This window comes from Pelophylax lessonae, assembly GCF_965119305.1.
Source record: "Pelophylax lessonae genome assembly, chromosome: 4".
In the NCBI taxonomy this organism is placed as follows: Eukaryota; Metazoa; Chordata; class Amphibia; order Anura; family Ranidae; genus Pelophylax; species Pelophylax lessonae.
In genome coordinates, this window is record NC_138771.1 from 134,102,437 (window position 1) to 134,113,736 (window position 11,300).

At 43.1% G+C, this 11,300-nt stretch overlaps 1 pseudogene across 1 annotated transcript; it reads right to left on the reverse strand.

Annotated features, from left to right (window-relative positions):
- Window positions 1-7,799: 7,799 nt before the first annotated feature.
- On the reverse strand, window positions 7,800-8,424 carry LOC309553730 (annotated as a pseudogene). Its single transcript has one exon. The product of its transcript is annotated as an uncharacterized misc_RNA (transcript).
- Between the last annotated feature and the right edge of the window lie 2,876 nt (window positions 8,425-11,300).

Consider the following 11,300-nt stretch of genomic DNA (forward strand, 5'->3'; position numbering starts at 1 on the left):
TTCAGCTATGCTGAACCCTGCAATCTGTCACTGTTTGTCACTTAGGAGATCCGCCCGCTCTGTTTACACAAGCGTGCAGATCTCCAAACTCGATTCCCCGACGATCGGGGAAGAGCGGCCCTGAAAAGGAGATATCCTTTTGACGAAGGGGAAACATCAGTTTGGAAAAAATCACCAAAACTGGATGCAGCCTTTTCAAGGGTGTCTAGGAACACGAATTTGGCCTTTGAGGACATGGGTTCCCTCCCTGACCCTATGGACAAAAGAATGGATTCCCTACTTAGAAAGACATGGGATTCCACTCTGGGTAATCTAAAGCCTGCTATGGCCATCACAGGGGTCGCCCGCAACCTTAAGTACTGGCTAACGCAGATTAAAGCACACATCGAGGGGGACACTCCTAAGGAGACAATTCTGTCTTCCTTTACCGTACTACTCCAGAGCGTAGCTTATATTGCGGACGCCTCAGCAGAGTCAGTGCGGATGTCGGCAAGATCCTCAGCCTTAACCAATTCGGCAAGACGAGCTCTCTGGCTGAAAACATGGCAGGGAGCTGTTGGTTCTAAATCAAAGCTCTGTGGCATTCCTTTCACCGGGGATCTCTCTCTCTCTCTCTGTCTCTCTGTGTCTCTGTCTCTTTCTTTCTTTCTTTCTTTCTTTCTTTCTTTCTTTCTTTTATCAGGTGGCCGACTTCCTGAGCAGGAAGATCCTCAGAGATCAAGAGGTCTTCAGTTCCATCATCCAGAAATGGGGTGTGCCGGAGATAGATTTGTTTGCCTCTCGGCAAAATGGGAATCTTCTTTTCCCTGAGCAGATGGGACGGAGCACTAGGAGTAGATGCTCTTGCACAGGCTTGGACATTCCCCATGTGCTTTGCCTTTCCCCCGCCAGTATTAATACCGGCAGTTTTGAAGAAGTTTTGGGAGGAGGATACCATCCTAATACTCATAGCACCACATTGGCCCAAAAGACCATGGTTCTCGGTCCTGAAAAAGCTAGCGGTAAAACCCCCCTGGATTCTACCAGCACGGAAGGACCTTCTCTATCAGGGCCCAGTATTCTGCCCACAAGTGGAACGCTGGAACCTAGCAGCTTGGTTTCTGAGAAACAGCTACTGAAGAGCAAAGGGTTCTCAGATCAGCTGGTGGAAACGCTACTTAAATGCAGAAAGAAAGAAACGCAAGCCATGTATCTTAAAACTTGGAAATGTTTCAATCTCTGGTGCAAAAATAACTCCTTGAATGAAAGTAGTCCTACCTCCGTAATGGAATTTCTTCAGGCGGGTGCGGACAAGGGCCTAGCCATCAGCACCCTAAAAAGCCAGGTTTCCGCAATAAGCGTATTCTTAGAAACGTCCTTAGCCAGTAATCCCTGGGTAATTCGTTTTTTAAAGGCCTTAAGTAGGCAGAGACCAGTAAACAATCTCCCGTTCCCTATGTGGGACTTGTCAGTGGTCCTACAAGCCCTCCTAGAGGAACCTTTTGAACCTATTACGTCTTGTGAGGTAAAGGTTTTTTTTTTTTTAACCCTCAAAATTTTTTTTTTGGTAGCAATCACTACCGCAAGGAGAGTCAGTGAGCTTGAGGCACTCTCTATTAGATCTCCTTTTTTGCAAATCTTTGCAGATCGTATTATTTTCAAGACTGATCCGGCTTTCTTGCCCAAAGTAGTCTCTAAATTTCATAGGGATCAGGAAATAGTATTGCCAACTTTTTGTTCCAATCCTGTGAGGGAACAGGAGGTTAAATTTCATAAACTAGACGTGAAAAGATGTGTTCTCCAGTACATAGCTTGTACAAAAGAATTCAGAAAATCAGATTCCTTTTTGTTCTTTTTTCTGGCGCTAACAGAGGTACGAGGGCATCGAGACGCTCGTTAGCAAGATGGCTTAGGTTAGCCATTAGCCAGGCCTACATTTCCTGTGGGAAGGAGGCCCCTATAGGTATTAAGGCACATTCCACTAGAGCTATGGCAACTTCTCAAGCGAAAAGAGCTGGTGCTACCCCGGAACAAATCTGTCGGGCTGCAACTTGGTCCAGTTATGGAACATTTACCAAACACTACAGACTGGACCTACTCTCCGCTAAGGATCAGGCCTTTGGCCGGAAGGTCCTTCAGGCGGTAGTCCCACCCTAAAAGTGAGTACTCGCTGATCTCTCAAGGTGCCTGTCCTGAAAGACGATTTTGGGAAAAATAGAGTTACTTATTGGTAACGTCTTTTCCAGTAGTCTTTCAGGACAGCACCGCTACCCACCTGATAAGGTCTGAACATAGAACAGTCAGAGGTTGGAGGTTAGTATAATTAACTTTTGTGTCTCCCCAGTGGCCGGAGGTGCTCTCGAAGAACTGAGGCAGCATGCTGGCAGGGGGCTTTAATCCAAGAAATTGGGGCGGTGTTTCCTCAGAAGGGAGGAGCCAGGTTCTCTCAAGGTGCCTGTCCTGAAAGACTACTGGAAAAGACGTTACCAGTAAGTAACTCTATTTTTTCGCCATACCAGACCCTTATCCGAGCATGCAGCCCAGCAGGTCAGGAAAGGGGAGGGGACGATCGAGCGGGATCTCTGCACCCTCCACACGAAAGCACCTTGTCGATGTTGATGAGGACAAGGGCCTCTTTCCGACAACCCTGGGCGGTGGTTGTGGGGGTCTGCGGGCAGGGGGCTTATCAGAATCTGGAGGGGAGAAGACCGGAGGGAGATTTTTAATAAAGGACTTCTCAAAATGTCTTATTATTTACATACACTGCTTTTTATGGGGTGAATGGGTAGGGCTACAATGTACCCCTACCCATTCACATAGGGAGGGGGTCCGGGATCTGGGGGGCCCCTTGTTACAGGGGTCTCCAGATTCCGATAAGCACCCTGCCCGCAGACCCCCCACAACCACTGCCCAGGGTTGTCGGGAAGAGGCCCTTGTCCTCATCAACATGGGAACAAGGTGCTTTGGGGTGGGGGGTGTAGAGCTCACCCTGCCCCAAAGCACCCACCCCCCCATGTTGAGTGCGTGTGGCCTTGCCGTTTTTTCGGCGTGGGGCTCCCCTCAAAATCCATACCAGACCCGAAGGGCTTGGTTTGGAACCTGGGGGAACCTGTTTTTTTTTTTTTTTTTTCCCATTTTTGGGTACAGTTCCCCCTCAAGATCCTCAGAAAGCAAGTTGCACCACAAGTTGGATCATCCTGATCTGACTTGTAATGCAACTTCCATTCAAATCAATGGGCTGAAATCTGTATCAAAGACGGCTCCTAGGCAACCATTGATTTTGAATGGAGGCAGGAAAAAAACGCTGCTAAAAGCCAATGTGGCCAAACCTGCAATATAGCCAATGGAAAAAGCTACTAAAAGCACGTTTTTTTACAGCTGATTTTTCCTGGCGTTTGAAGTGGCTCTGCAGCTCATTTTTTCTGACGCCCTGTGTGCATGGGGCCTTACTATCAAGTCAACAAAGCCCTAACCTCCACCTAAACACCCCCTCAGGCTAAGAAACTATTACACATTTATCCCATGCATGCAGCCTTTTTTCAAAAATTCAATCTTATAAAAATCTAGAGGACGTGAAAGGACAGAAAGAAAAGCCACACACCCAGTGACAGACAGCAGTTACGGGGACCTGACATTCCTCCATGCCTTTGCCCAGGCTCCTGGCCGCCACCTGTCCTTCTCAAGACCCTGAATCTTCCGAACCTCACCCAGAATGTTGTGCACCACCACCTTGACAGGAAGGACTTTTTTCCAAGTGGAAACCTGACACCGTGATTTCCACGTGAAGTAACGGACTACTAAGCTAACTGGAAAAAGTGTTTCAAAATCGAAATCCCGATGTGTCTCAAAAGACCCGTACGATCACTCCGCATAACTCGAGCGGGAAAGGAAAGGGATACCCAGAGCCCCATACACCCGCTTATTGACTTCTATATTGAAGGGGCACTGAAGCAAGAAATGGTTCATCGTCTCCTCCACACCTCCACACTCCACTCTTGGACAATCGCGGTTCTCCGCAGTGCGATGCTTCAAGTTGCCCTTCACATAGATTCTGCCATGGAAAGAGAGCCAGGACAAATCCTGAAACTTCAAAGAGATTCTCTCCAGATTAATCAAACACAGACCCTCCCTCATAACAGGGCACCCCCTGTCCCCTACACTGTCCACTACACTACACTGTCCACTACACTGACAACTACACTGTCCACTACACTGTTCAGGCTGGGCTGGTTAGTGTAGTGTAGTGGTCAATGTAGTAGTACACTACACTGTCCACTACACTATTCTATCCATTACACTACCCTGATCACTACACTGTCCACTGCACTACACTGTTCAGGCTGGTCAGTGTAGTGTAGTGGTCAGTGTAGTACTACACTACACTGTCCACTACACTACACTGTCCACTACACTACACTGACCACTACACTACACTGCCCACTACACTACACTGTCCTACCTACAGTATTCCTATACTGATCACTACACAGCGTGACCCTAACTGCTCTAACCTAACTCACTCTTTCTGTTTGGCTGTGTGGCTGCTGACTTACCTGAGATTCAGGCCGGAAGAGAGGAGGAGAAGAAGACCTTGGCGGTTCACACTCACAGGCAGAGGCAGGACTGGCCAGCTCCTCTGCTGCACATGACCCTATTCGCCCCAATAACAGGGCGCATCCTGACAGGGGACATGGTGGCCTGGAGCACAGGGACACCATATAAAAATTAGGAGGGGGCCACCCCCCTACGCTACGCCACTGCTGGGAAGATACCAGTGGGCTTCACATGCCCACGATGAAGATGGAAGCGCACAAGGAAGAGGATCGGAGAGTTAGTTTTGAAAAAAAACAACAAAATATAGAAAACCAATGATAACTATCCAGGCAGTTGGGTATTCAATTAGATACAAACATCGGGGGGGGGGGGGGGGGCGTTTTAAAAAACAAATAGAAATTCAAGGTGGAACTACTCTTTAAGTCCACATAAAAAGTGCTCCTTGCCATGAGAACATTAATTAACCTTGTAGAAGAATATGCAACTTTGGGTGTTCCTAGTCCTAAGGTCTGATGTCAAAATGAAAAATTAAGGCCCGTACACACGTACCTATTGTCGGCCGTAAATATTCGGCCGACGACCGATCGTCCGATTGTAGGCTTGTTAGTATGATGTTTCTGACAGCCGACAGCGCACTTTCGGCCGAAAAATCTGTCGTGCAAGCATTAAAATTTTTGTTGGCCAACACCAGAACGGCCGATTGTTCGCCAGTCAGTACAGAATTTTAGTCAGTCAAAGGGTCCAAATAAGTGACCCTAAAACACTACTAAACTAGTTCTGGGCATCTAAGCTTTAAAAAACTCCGGTCACAGAAGAATTAAACAATAATGTAGAAGAGCCACTAGATGGCGCTAAGAAACAAAACACCACTTGCTGACCAGGCCTTTTTCTGACACTTTGTCTACAAGTAAAAATCTGTATTTTTTTTTTGCTAGAAAATTACTTAGAACCCCCAAACATTGTATATATTTTTTAGCAGAGGCCCCAGACAATAAAATAGCAGTCATTGCAATTTTTAACCACTTTACCACCGGAGGATTTTGCAGCTTAAAGACCAGACCCCTTTTTTCAACTTGGCACTTTGTGACTTTAACTGATAATTGCGTGGTCATGCAATGCTGTACCTAAACGAAATTTACGTCCTTTTTTCCCACAAACAGAGCTTTCTTTTGGTGGTATTTGATCGCCTCTGCGCTTTTTATTTTTTGCGATATTAATAAAAAGAGCGAACATTTTGCAAAAAAATGACATTTTCAACTTTGTCTTTTAAAAAATATCCAATATACTCAATTTATGTCATTTTTTTTGGCCAAAATATATTTAGCTACATGTCTTTGACAAAAAAAAATCAATGAGCGTATTTTTATTGGTTTGCGCAAAAGTTATAGCGTCTACAAACTATGGTGTAAATACTTAAATTTACGCAGCTTTAATTTCTGATTGCCTATCTCATTTCATGAAGTGCTAAAATGGCGGGGCAGTACAAAACCCCCCCAAACTACAACTTTTTGGAAAGTAGACATCCTAAGGAATGTTCTGAGAGGCATGTTGAGCTCATTGAATATTTCATTTTTTTGTCACAGGTGTTTGAAAAACGACTAAAAATTTTTTTTTTTTACACAAAGTTGTCATTGAAATGATATATTGCTCACACATGCCATGGGTATATGTGTAATTACACCCCAAAATATATTCTGCTGCTTCTCCTGAGTACAGGGATACCACATATGTGAGACTTTTTGGGAGCCTAGCTGTGTACGGGAGCCCGAAAACAAATCACCACCATCAGAATTTCAAAGGGCGTACATTTTTCATTGCATTTTCAAACTACCTATAAAGGTTTAGGAGGCCCTGAAATGTCAAGATACCACAAAACCCCCTTCAAATTACCCCATTTTGGAAAGTAGACACCCCAAGCTGTTTGCTGAGAGGCATGGTGAGTCCATGGAATATTTTATATTTTGCCACAAGTTTTGGGAAAATTACAATTTTTTTTTTTTTTTTTTACACAACATTGTCACTAAAAGATAAATTTCTCACACATGACATGGGTATATGTGGAATGACACCCCAAAATACATTCTGCCGCTTCTCCTGAGTATGGGGATACCCCATGTGTGAGACTTTTTGGGAGCCTAGCTGTGTACAGGACCGCAAAAGCCAATCAACACTCTCAGGTTTTCTAATGGCGTAAATTGTTCATGTCACCTCTGCACTACCTGTCACAGTTTCGGAGGCCCTAAAATTCTAAGATAGCACAAAACCCCCCCAAATGACCCCATTTTGGAAAGTAGATACCCCAAGCTATTTGCTGAGAGGCATGGTGAAACCATGGAATATTTTATATTTTGCCACAAGTTCAGGGAAATATATATATATTTTTTTACACAAAGTTGTCAGTAAATGATATATTGCTCACACATGCCATGGGTATATGTGAAATGACACCCCAAAATACATTCTGCTGCTTCTCCTGAGTACAAGGATACCCCATGTGTGAGACTTTTTTGCAGTCTAGCCGAGTACAGGACCCCGAAAACCAACCCCCACTTTCAGGCTTTCCAAGGGCCTAAATTGTTGATTTCACTCCTGACTACCTATCACAGTTTTGGAGGCCATGAAATGCCAAGACAGCACAACCCCCCCAAATGACCCCTTTTCGGAAAGTAGACACCCAAGCTATTTGCAGAGGGGCATGTTGAGTGTTTTGCAGATCTCACTTTTTGTCACAAAGTTTTGGAAATTGAAAAAAGAGGAAAAAAAATGCATTTTCCTGTTTTTTCTTCATTTTCCCAAAAAAATGAGAGCTGCAAAATACTCGCCATGCCTCTCAGCAAATAGATTGGAGTGTCTACTTTGCAAAATGGGGTCATTTGGGGGGGGGGGGGGTTGTTAGATATAACCTTTTGGGGCTAAAACAATGCACAGGCAGACAGTCTGTTGTTTCACTGAACACTGCTTCCTGTTCTGAGCAGGAACTCTTCTTTATTACTCTTTGAGGCATAGACAAAACATGAACTCACAAATGTAACACTGCCATCCAGTGGTCATACAATGTAATAGGCACACAACAATGACATATAGTATTTGTTGCTGATTAAATACAAACCTTGTATGCTAACACCCCCACTCAACAACTACTATCTATGTCAATCCCATTTCTGATCTAAGATCCACAAATCTGGTTCTAGCTAGTGGCTTTGTCAAAGCATCAGCAATCATTTTTTCCGACTCACAATACACAAGTACAATCACTTTCTGATCAACTAAGTCATGAATGTAATGATGTCTGACATCGATGTGCTTGGTTCTTCCATTAATTTTCTCACTTGTTGCAAGCTTAATGCAAGCCTGATTGTCCTCAAATAAGACGGTAGGTTCTGATGTTGCTTCTCCAAGATCCTTGAGTAATTGCTGTAACCACACAACTTCTTGACTGGCATAAGCTGCAGATATGTATTCAGCTTCTGTAGAGGACAATGCCACTGACATCTGTTTCTTGCTGGACCATGATATAGGACTGTCTCCTAATTTTAATAAGTAACCACTTGTGGATTTGCGTGTGCTGTGATCACCTGCCCAATCGGAGTCCACATATCCCATGAGGTTTAAACCACCACTTGCTGATAGTTTCAAATTTAAGTCTTTTGTCTGTTTCAGATATCTCATAACTCTTTTGATCGCATTCCAGTCTCTTTGACGTGGTTTATCAACTCGCCTGCAAAGAAGAGACATGCTGGCTGCAATGTCTGGACGTGTAGTGGTTGCAATGTAGAGAAGTGCCCCCACTGCTTGTCTGTATTGTTCATTGGATGTGAGAAGATCATCTTCTCCTTCTAACTTTGGATAGACTGTATCCATAGGTGTGCTTGCTCCTTTCGCCTCTGTCATGTTGAATTGCTGAAGAATAGATTCAATTTTTGCACTCTGATTCAACAGGAAACTTCCATCTTTCTCACGCTGGATGTCAATTCCAAGATAATATGTCACTTCACCTAGGTCTTTAGTTTCAAAGTGCTTGTTGAGTACTCCTGTTAACTTTGCAATTTCATTGTCGTTTTTGTGAGCAATGATCAGGTCATCTACATAAATTAGCAGATACATCCACTCAGTGTCTACTTGTTTAGCATATAGGCACGGATCAGCTTTGCTTCTTGTAAATCCTTCATTTAGTAGAACTTGATTAATCTTCAGGTTCCATGCTCGAGCTGATTGTTTAAGGCCATAAAGAGATTTATTCAACTGGCAGACAAGATGCTCTTGTCCCTTTTTTAAATATCCTTCTGGCTGTGACATGTAAATTTCTTCTTCAATATCACCATTAAGAAAAGCTGTCTTAATATCGTGATGTTTCACAATCATTGTACGCATGGCAGCCACTGTCATTAGTGTTCTGAAAGTACTTTGTTTAGCAACTGGAGTAAAAGTAGCATCATAGTCCTCACCGAACTTCTGTGAGTAACCTTTAGCAACCAGCCTTGCCTTGTACCGACAGACTTTCCCTTCAGAGTTACATTTGGTTTTAAAAACCCATTTACATCCTATGGCATGTTTACCTTGAGGTAGCTCTGAAAGTGTCCATGTCTGGAGATCTTTGAGTGATGTCATTTCTTCATCAGCGGCTTTATACCATACTTGTTTCTCATGCATTGGCAGTTTCTGCATCTCTTTCCATGAACCTGGTTCAGTTTGAACAGCTCTGCGAGCTATGTAAGATGAACGTTCAGCTGGAACACCTTTATTGATTCTGGTTGATTTTCTGACTGAAGGTATTTCTGGTTCAGTTTCAGGTTTTGATTCTTCTGCAGTTATTTCTATTTCTGTATCACTTTCCTTATTTTCTTGAGTGACTGATGTTGATTCTTTCTCAGTTTGAAAAGTTTGAGTCTGTTGTTCAAACTTTGAGCACACAGAACTTTCATCAATAATCACACTTCTGCTGACTGTTACTTTGTTCGTGTCTTGATGTAAAATCCTGTATCCTTTTTGAGATTCACTGTACCCCACAAGCACACCTTCTTTTGCACATGCATCCCATTTTGTACGTTTTTCTTTTGGAATGTGTACATAGGCTTTACTTCCAAAAATTCTGATGTGTCTTAAATCTGGTTTCCTTTTGTTCCACAGTTCATATGGAGTTTTTGTTGTTGCTTTTCCCGGGCAAACGATTTTGAAGATAACATGCAGTTGTGATAGCTTCTCCCCAGTATGTAGTTGGCATATCAGCATCAAATAGCATGCTCCTCCCACTTTCACATAGTGTGCGGTTCATTCTCTCTGCAACTCCATTTTGCTCTGGGTTATATGGAACTGTTGTCTGGAACATAATTCCATGCTTCCTGAGAATGGCTTGTGTTTTACCACTTGTATATTCTGAGCCATTATCTGTTCGTAGTACTCTGGGCATTCCGCCAAAAATATTATTTACTTGAGCGAGATACTCTTCTAATTTCTCTGGCACTTCATCTTTATTGTGAAGTAGAAATACTGTGGTATACCTGGAGTAATCATCAATGAAGGTCAGGAAGTACTTTTTCTTTCCTGGAGTCAGAGTTTTCATTGGACCACAAAGATCTGAATGTATTAAGTCTAGAGGTTTTTGGGATTTGCTGTTGTCTGCTTGGGAAAAGGTGTCCTTGCCATTTTTCCTTTAATACAGCTGGTACAAATCATTATGTGATCACATGGATTAATCTTAATACCACTTGCATAGTTATTCTCAACTATTTTCTTTATTGTATCAGAATTTCTGTGCCCCAATCGTCTGTGCCAAGTGTGGATGCAGTTTGAATGTTTATCCTCTTTGGCTATTTTAACCATTTCACTGCAGTTCAGCTGATAGAGTTCATCTATGATGTTAGCCTTTGCAAGCAAGCAATCCCCTTTTGTTATGATACAACTGTCACCCTGAAATGTGACTACATTGCCTTGGTTAGTGAGTTTCTTTACTGACAAAAGGTTGCTTTCAAGATCTGGCACATACAGAACATTCCTCATATGGATCTTTTTAGTGATATCTGGAGAGATAGGACAGTATAGAAAGCCATCTCCTATTCCCACTGATTTCATAAATTGTCCATTAGCTGTAGTTATCCCTTCTGTTTTGCTTTCATCAAGCTGAGTGAAGAAACTTCGGTCATTTGTCATGTGACTTGTAGCACCTGAGTCCACACACCATGCTTGCACAGAGGTGACACCATTTTTGGATCCGAATGCATACTCCTTTGTTTCTATGACATTCTTAGCTTGTTGCAATGCACTTTGTTTTTGCATTCTAGCTTTCCAGATTCTACAATCTGCTTTTAGGTGTCCTGGTTTCTTGCACACAAAGCATTCCCGCTTTTCTAGCTGCACGTTACTGTGTTTATTTTTGAATTTTGTCTTTAAAGCTGTCTCTGAACACACACTCACATTACTCATGCTTTCAGTTTTGCGCTTGTATTCATCCACAAGCTTGCCTTTAACATATTCCAGTGTCAGATCATCATCTGGACGTGCATCTAGTGCTGTGACAAGTGTCTCATAACTTTCAGGAAGTCCACTTAATAACAGTGCTGCAACATGGAAATCTTTTATTTCTTCTCCAATCCCTCTCAGTCTCTCCACCATCTCTAAGGTCTGTCTTATATAGTCCTGCATGTCCTGGTCTTTCTGTAGCTTAGTCTGATAGAGCTTTCTGATTAAATACAGTTTATTGCTGAGATTAACTCTTTCATGTGCTTTCTATAACTCTTCCCACATGTCTTTAGCAGTCTGACAGTTACATA